The sequence below is a fragment of the Esox lucius genome, chromosome 24, assembly GCF_011004845.1.
Source record: "Esox lucius isolate fEsoLuc1 chromosome 24, fEsoLuc1.pri, whole genome shotgun sequence".
Lineage (NCBI taxonomy): Eukaryota > Metazoa > Chordata > Actinopteri > Esociformes > Esocidae > Esox > Esox lucius.
In genome coordinates, this window is record NC_047592.1 from 10740953 (window position 1) to 10749955 (window position 9003).

Here is a 9003-nt window from a genome sequence, read left to right on the forward strand (position 1 = left end):
TCATATCAGCTCTGAAAAGGGTCTGATGTGAAAAGATTTGATGTTGAAAGGTCAATAGACCAGTTAGTGGAAGAAAGATCAGAATTTGTCCGCCTGTGCAAACACAGATAGTGTTTGCCCTGCCTGTGCCAGTCAACCAAACTGACTGCATCTCTGAGAGCCCTGGGCATTGAAGAAGTGAGCAATTTCGGCTGTTCTTGCGGGGTTGCTAGTGTTGTGACATGGATTGAAGTTGACAATTCACTTTTCCCACCACCCCCTCCCCATCCCTGCGCCGATCCCAGATACTCTGTCACAGCCTGCCACTTGCACTGTGGGAAGTCAGAATCCTACCTCATCTGACTACCACCTCAGCCTGTTATCTTCAGAGCATTTTATTTATTCGCATTTGCAAAGGAGAGTAGCTCTGCAAATTGTTTAACTCTTTAGGTCCCTGCACGGAATTGGATTAAGATTCTGGCTTTTTAGATATGACTTGAATTTATTTATAAAAAAATCTTTGTAAATGACATGACATTCCAATATCCAAAGCAGTGGGTCGCCAACCTTCACTAGAAAGCAGTTGAGTGTGCAGGTTTTTGGTCCTGCCCCTCTTCACCACATCAGCAAATCAATGCCCCAATGTGGGCCCAGTAGCTCTTAATTAGGAGGCAGGGCTATTCCTGATCTAAAGGCATAAAAACACAATTAGCTTCTGCAATACAACAGTAAGCCTGTTTCTCTTTTCCACTCAATGTGACAGCATTACCTTAGCCATCAGGTGGTCGCCAGGTTGGAGGTCTTGAAGCAGACGGCTACCAAACTTGTTTTCCATCGCCCTCCCTTTCAGTGGGTGTGTTGTCTCTGCATTGGCAGTTTAAATGAGGCCACGGTCCACACTGTGCAGCCCCTGCCAAAGCTAATCTCAGACCCTCGTCTCTGACAGAGACCTTGCTGACCCAATCAGTAGACAGAATAAAAGGTTTTGGACAGTGAATTCGTGTAAGATCCAACATGGTGATTTTAGGCGCCACTGTGATCTAATAACATTCTCACGTAGCGGTGAGATGATTCGCTCCAAACACTTCTGCTTAGTCCCCTCTGAACCCTTTACCCTGGACGCGCACGCCACAAACACCACACACACACACGACACACACGAGTGTGGACAGACAGTCACAGTCAGTCATCCCGGGTCGCCACAGGCCCCCCTGACTCTAATAGGTGTGATTGGAGAAGGCAGGAGGCAGCTGGATGTGGTGAGATTTGACACTCCATCATCGCCAAGAAACTAGTGGGAGGGGAGTAGGCGAGGGGGGGAGCACTTGGAGTCAACGGTTTCCTCGCCAACCACTCGAGGGGGTTAATTACTTTACTAGCCAGGTGCCCTGGCCACTGATGGCCAGTGGCTGCGTGTCCCTGTCCTGCGCATTATTCACATCTCTTCTTTATGCTACCTGACTTCTATCTGCGGTCCCTGGGTGATAACCAATCGGAGTGCACCCAGCAGGCCCTTGGGTCGATGCCTGGTGTTGTGATTTCAAAGTGTAACTTTCTGCTTGGTGGATGACAGGCCTGTCATTATCGCCGACGGTGAGTGGGGGGGGGGGGGGGATGCTGTGAAATGTCTTATCCGATGACTTGTCATCCACACGCGGATGAGCCATTCCACTCTTACCCACCATTGTAAGGACATGTGCTTATTGAACAATGTTGTTATTCTTCTGTTTGTTTGGATCGGCATTCATCAGTGCCAAGGTTTCTGATGATACATTTGGACATCTGAGTAATTTCAGATACTCTCATCCACAGCGACTTTTATAAGCAATTAGGGTTAAGTGCCTTGCTCATGGACATCGTTCGGCTTGCTTAGCAAGTTTGATGCCTGACCAAATGGACAAACATCTTTTTTGTTTTGAACATCCTTACATAGGCTTGTAGTTACTATTGATTCATTTTAAATCTAAATACATGAAGACAATTGACAACATAAATACATAAACACAACCTACAGAAAAGTTATTAGGTTCCTTTAACAAGAATTCAACAGCAACGAAAGTATGTCCATCATATAACAAAATTTTTCTTTACCATTGACTTGAAACCAAAAATGTGGTACTTGTGATTTGACTCAATCTGAGCTGTGGTCCCTGGGTAACCCCCTGGGTCATTGATTTATAGGGTCTTTTTTGTATTCCATTTGATTTGTTTATGCATGGGGAACTAAGGTGGATAATCCATAGGCAGTTATTCAAGTTATGCTTTGTGTATGCTAAACCAACTAAATAGAAAAGCCTTGCTTGACTTCAGACGTCAGTCCGTGTCAATCTTCCACCTTTTTTTGATGAGGGGCTTCTTTACTTGTGGCAACCTACCTGACAGTGTCTGCATTTCCTTTGAGGGAACAAGCTACCGCTGCACCAAAATGGCTCCCGAGGCCCCACTGTGAGGCTGGTGTCAGAGGACGTTGCAGAGGGATGGATGGAGAGTTGTGGTGGGTCGATAAGCAGCGAGGCCATGCCGGGGGGTCATCAGACTGTCAGAGTGTACAGGGGTGATCTCTATTAAGATACTGGAGGGTGGGCTGGCGAGATAAGAAGTCCCTGATATATGCAGTCAGTGGACATACATGGCGCTGTCCTACACCTGCTTGTGCCTTTAGGTAAAGTCGTCCTGTTTGATGGTAACAGACAAGTATGTATTTTGTTTTCCTTTAAATACTTGAGTTGCCCGCGATTGATTTAGTTTGCCTGCCATTGTGAAGTTGTTGAATAAGCTTGCCCGGAGCATACAGCTTCAGAATAATTATATTAGTTCCATTCTGTCTGACAATCCTAAGCAGACATAGCTTATACATATTTAAAATCTTTTAAATTAACATTTCGCCCCTAGATCTCAATAGTGATGGATTAGGATTTATCTCAATCAAAACAAAATACTGCAAGTAACTTGAGTCAATATATGGGTTTAAAAGTAGTGTATCCTCTGACACGCGTCAGCCTTGGATGATGCTGTCGCCTTCAATCAACGTTCCAATCGGACGATTCCGGACGATTCCACTCTGCCTCCTTTTCAAGGGGAGCCCGGAAAAGGCAAACCAACCTTATCATATGGCCCAGATGCAGCTGGGGAATGTTATCTGGAGCCAAACAATGAGGATTTACAGTTTGTATGTAAACTAATCAGATGCTGAAAATCCTATAATTAATAAATAAACCTAAATTAAAAACAGGCCAACTGTCTGATTGATGACTGATGTTTGAAACTTTTACTATGCATAAAAAAAAAATCCCAATTCTCAAAATACCTACAAACCATTGTTTTAAGTCGTTTTCCTTTATCTAACTGACACAGTTCTCTGATAATGAAGGGAAAAACTCAACAACTATAGAAAATAATGATTCTACAAAAAACTCTGGAAAAAGTCAAGTAAAAAACAAAACAGAGTAAAACCTGGCATGCTTTAGAATGGTGTGCCCTCTGTGGCAGCTCCCCGGTGCCCCTCTGAACAACGTTCCTTTAAACAACAATCTGCACTAATTTTATACTTTCACAGAGATCAACAATCTACATTCCTTTTCTGCTTTCGCAGAGATCAACATCGTTACCTCGTAATGTCTTGCCTGTCACTGTGGGATCACTTGGCGTCTGTTTAACAACGTGACTATTGTGAAGACTGTGAATGGGAGCCTGCTGGAGTGAATGTGCTTTTTCAGGGCCTGGGAGGGTATGCTTTCTCAGGGCCTAATGGCTGCCTCCGGAATGTTCCGGAACCTCCTGGCTTTTTCCCTTCCAGGCCCATTGGTGCGTGTCACAGCGCTTGTAGTCTGGCAGATAATATCTGAAAGAGCATTATTCAGTGACCTGTGTCATATTAATTGAGACTTGGGAGTCTGTGTCTACATGTGAATACATGTGTATTACCCAGTGTGTTTATATGCCATGAGCTTCCTTGAGCTGTCATGCAGCCAGGATTCATTGGCCTCATTTGTCCCCTTCCCAGCCAACAGGCTTCTCTCTTGCCCGTGAGCATTTGCTGTTCAGCTTCTGCCATGACTAAGTCCCCAAAACCTTCCCATCTCGTTTTAACACACTCCCACTCAATCTGTGGAAGAACTTTTGAAATTGGTTTTTGTGCTTCCCATCGAAGACGGAAGCTCCAACACGCGTATTGGCACATTGTCGTTGTTGGGAGCGTTTCAGTGGCCATCCCACTTCAACTTGGCTCCTCCAATGCATAACCACAGGGCATTGCTACCTACAGGGCATCCCTTTACCCCTAGTGTGTGACAACCATCTTTAGAAACTGCCAGCTTAGTCATCTACAACTCCCACATGCTCCCTCTTGATCAAACCACCACTGTCTCACTCAGGCAACATAAGCTATCCAACAACCTGGTTAGTCACTCGCAAGATTATTGCTGGTGTTTCAACAACAAGCCCCGGGTGACTAAAGTGCTTGAAGGAAATATTACTGGGAAAATATTAGTATTTTTCAACCGTGAGTAATGTTTGAGAGATTTGTTTGAAATGAAATGACACCTGCCTGAGTATAGTCACACATTAAGCCTTTAAAAGCAGGTTAGCAGCTAGCACATCATTTGAAACCAGTCCATTGCCAAGAGACAGATGCATACAGGCCATGTAGGAGGGTTAGCTCACAAAGTACTTATGAGTCACACAGCTTTAGCTCACTCATAACCAATTGATAACAGGCAGACATATCCAAATCAGCATGTGGGTCTGTATTTACCGTTGTGGACAAATATATTCAAACCATTACACATTTCTTAAAACACTGTTCTGGAATAAATTGACATTTAAAAAATAATAATTGGTCTCCAGACCGTATTGCATTTTCGACAATAGACAACTACATTTATTTCAGTAAAGTGAATTTTAAATATGTATTATTCTCACTTTTTGCTTATGATACAATATGTAAGTAAAAAGTGAGAACGGTACATATTTAAAATGTGTGGAAACATTCTGTTATTAACTCTGTTGAAGGATAGGAAATCACTTTAACGGCATTGGAAACAAACTGTAGAACTGGAAGCAGAACATGAAGTAGGCTAAAAGTATTAAGAGTAAACATTGTCTCAGAGTAGGCAGGACACATGTGCTGGGAGAACGGAAGATGCTTAATACAAAGAACTAAAAAGTAAAACAGAAACTAAATCAGATGACAGAAATGAACAAACTTACATTGGTCATAACCAAAGACTGACAAGATACACTAGGAAGGGAAAAACATAACTTATTATTCCAGAAATTACAAAACGTATATACTGTTAGTGTCTCTCTCTCTCTTTCACCAACACATTCAATGGGGTTATTTCATTCTGGAGCAGATTTTCATTCAGTGAACAAGGGGACACCGTTTCTGTCACCCTCTGAAGAAATTCTTGCCCCACTATCAAACGAAAGGGATATTTCCCAAAAAGTCTAAACTTACAATGATGTTGTTTCTCGTTCACACCAACACATTAAATAGGTTTATTTTGTACTGGAATAGATGTTCACTCCATAAACAAGGCTTCTGTCAGCATTAGCAAAAACTGTGTACTCTGGTATCTTAGTGCTGCTTTTGACACTATTGATCACTCCCTTCTCTTAGAGAGACTGGAAACCCATATTGGGCTACGTGGATGTATTCTAGCCTGGTTTAAATCTTATTTATCTGATAGATATCAGTTTGTTAGTGTGGATGGCATATCGTCTGACAAGTCAAAGGTATGCTTTGGTGTTCCTCAAGGCTCAGTTCTGGGCCCATTATTGTTCTCACTATACAGTGGGGAGAACAAGTATTTGATACACTGCCGGTTTTGCAGGTTTTTCTACTTAAAAAGCATTTAGAGGTCTGTAATTTTGATCATAGGTACAGGTACAGAAACCTTTGTTTGCAATTACAGAGATCAAACGTTTGGGTCGTGGCTGGGTCTTCCAGCATGACAACGACCCGAAACACACAGCCAGGGCAACTAAGGAGTTGCTCCTTAAGAAACATCTCAAGGTCCTGGAGTGGCCTAGCCAGTCTCCAGACCTGAACCCAATAGAAAATATTTGGGGGGAGCTGAAAGTCTGTATTTCCCAGCGACAGCCCCAAAACCTGAAGTATCTGGAGAAGGTCTGTATGGAGGTGTGGGCCAAAATCCCTGCTGCAGTGTGTGCAAACCTGGTCAAGAACTACAGGAAACATATGATCTCTGTAATTGCAAACAAAGGTTTCTGTACCAAATATTAAGTTCTGCTTTTCTGATGTATCAAATACTTATGTGATGCAATAAAATACAAATTAATTATTTAAAAATCATACAATGTGATTTTCTGGATTTTTGTTTTAGATTCCGTCACTCACAGTTGAAGAATACCTATGATAAAAATTACAGACTTCTACATGCTTTGTAAGTGGGAAAACCTGCAAAATCTGCAGTGTATCAAATACTTGTTCTCCCCACTGTAGCCCACATGCATTTATTAATTATTCCAATTGGACTCTTAATATCTCACCTGGCACAGCCAGAAGAGGACTGGTCACCCCTCTGAGCCTGGGACCTCGCTAGGTTTCTTCCTAAATTTTGGCCTTCTTAGGGAGTTTTTCCTAGCCACTGAAATTCAACACTACTGTTGTTTGCTCCTTGGGGTTTAAGGCCGGGTGTTTCTGTAAAAGCACTTTGTGACAACTGCTGTTGTAAAAAGGTCTTTATAAATAGATTGGTATTTAAAGGTGACATTATCCAAAAATGTAAAAATCTGGTACCTCATCGGAATTGTACCCACAACCTAATGTCATTGTTTCTCTTTAACACAAACACAATTCAGTAGGATTATTTCATTCTGGAGTAGATGTTCATTCAATAAACAAGGGGACACTGTCCAGGTCAGCCATCAGGGAAATCTGTCCCGTCTATCATTAGGGTTTGTTCCAAAATTGTCAAAACTGTTATTGTGTGCGTGTCTCTCTCTCTCACCAACATTTTCAATAGGTTACCTCTTTCTGGAGCAGGTTTTCATACAATCAAAAAGGGGACTGTCTGCCAGCCACTGGCGAAATCTGTGCCCCCTATCAATTGATTTCTCCAAAAATGCCTAAACTTAGAATGTTATTGTTACTCTCACACCAATACATTCAATAGGTTAACTTCATTCTGGAGTAGACGTTCATTCCAATAAAAAGGGGGCTCTGTTTTTGTCATTGACAAAATCTGTGTCCCCTTGTAGGTCAATGAGATCGATTAGCCTGTAGTATTTAATGTAAGTCAGAAAATTTCCTTCCAGGTAGTCTACAAAGGAAACCGAACCAGCAGATTCAGGCAGGGGTGATAGGTGGGTTTAGCGACCAGCAGAGTAGCAGACAGAGAACCCTGATCGACTAAAATAGACCGCCATATTAGATCAGGAAATCATGACTGATAGGAACAATGCCGACATCAACTGATGCTTCGGAGAGACAACACCCACTCGGGGTCCCTGGCATTATTTTCTGAATTACATTAACATATATAAACGGGCTGCTGACTTTTTTAACTGAATAGGGGGGAAAACATAGGGAATTGTTTAAGAAAAGTGGCTATATCTTCGATTGCATCGATATGATGGAGGAAGTTAGGACACCAGCATTTACAACACTATCTATTATTGAAAAGATTAGGGGTGAAAATCTTAATTTAAAGTTCAGATATTTATATTCTTTCCCGATAAGTTGCTCATCAACAGTGACCTTTAACCAGCCAAATGGGGCTAGCTTTGATTAAACCATGAATCTAAATATTGTAGTCTCTTCAATCAAATGATTCTGAAATTCATAAACAGGCATAGACTGACTTATTTCCTCCGTGATTGGCCTTATTAAATGTTTATAACTCATGATTGGCTAAAGAAGTTCTTTAACTTGTGCTCGGGGTGGATGCAGACATTTCAAATTTGATTTGCAGATTTGTTGTTCCCAGACAACGCTGTCTGTCAACAACACAATAGCAAAAACAGTTTCATAACATACAGTAGATTAAATAGATTATTGTAAAGTCCTTTTTAACATAGTATTTGACAAAAGATTTGTAAAAATATTCCTACAACTAATGCAAGAATACTGTGCTAAAAAGTGAATAGGTGCAAAAGTGCTGTAATTCTGGATTTTAGGATGCACCTAAAGAATGTCTTGCAAATAAAAGTTGAGATATATTCAACTCAGATTCCACTATTACTGCAGATATATTATGGACACATTCTTAAATTACAATTAAATAATTCTACACAACGCCTATTTAAGGCATTCATTCTACTATTATATTCCCAGTTGCTCTGAGTAAGACATATATATTGAACAGGAGTCCTACCTGTTTAGTGACTTGGTAATACAATTATTCAAGGTTTATTGCCGTTGTACTTGATGATTTAACTTGCAAGTGCAGTAAAGAGATTATTTTTTCTTTATATCATACACTGGATTTTCTAATCGGTTTGCAGGCTATTGTTCTATTTCACAGTAAAATAACAAGTCTATTTTGTTAGCGATGGTCCTCAGTCTGTCAGTGGCCCTGTTTGGCAGACCTATTTCACACACAATTGGACTGTTATTTAATTGCCTGTGAAAGAAAAGGAGAAAAAAATGTATTTTATAGCCTTGGATATATAGAGCATTAGTAAGGCTTTGTTGTAACGTTGACTTCTCCTTCCCCATCACCATCAATCCCTGGTTACAAGCAATGAGCCATTTGCCATTACGAAACTTGTTAGCGATGCCCAGGCAGTGTAATTACCTGTGTCGGTGGCAATGATCGTCTCGGTGCCAGCTGATTCATCACAAGTCTGATAGGTTGAAACATTCAAGAAATGTCTGGGAATAGCTGTAACCACTGAAAACGTCTCACGTGTTTAGGGCTCTATTGTCCTATGCGCTTGAAAGATAATTTTGGTTGAAATAGCCGTGAACAAATTATTTTGACTTTCCCTACACTCGCTCTCGGTCAATGTTGGTATTGCACAAGGGGACCCACATTTTGTTTTATTCGTCGAGGTTGC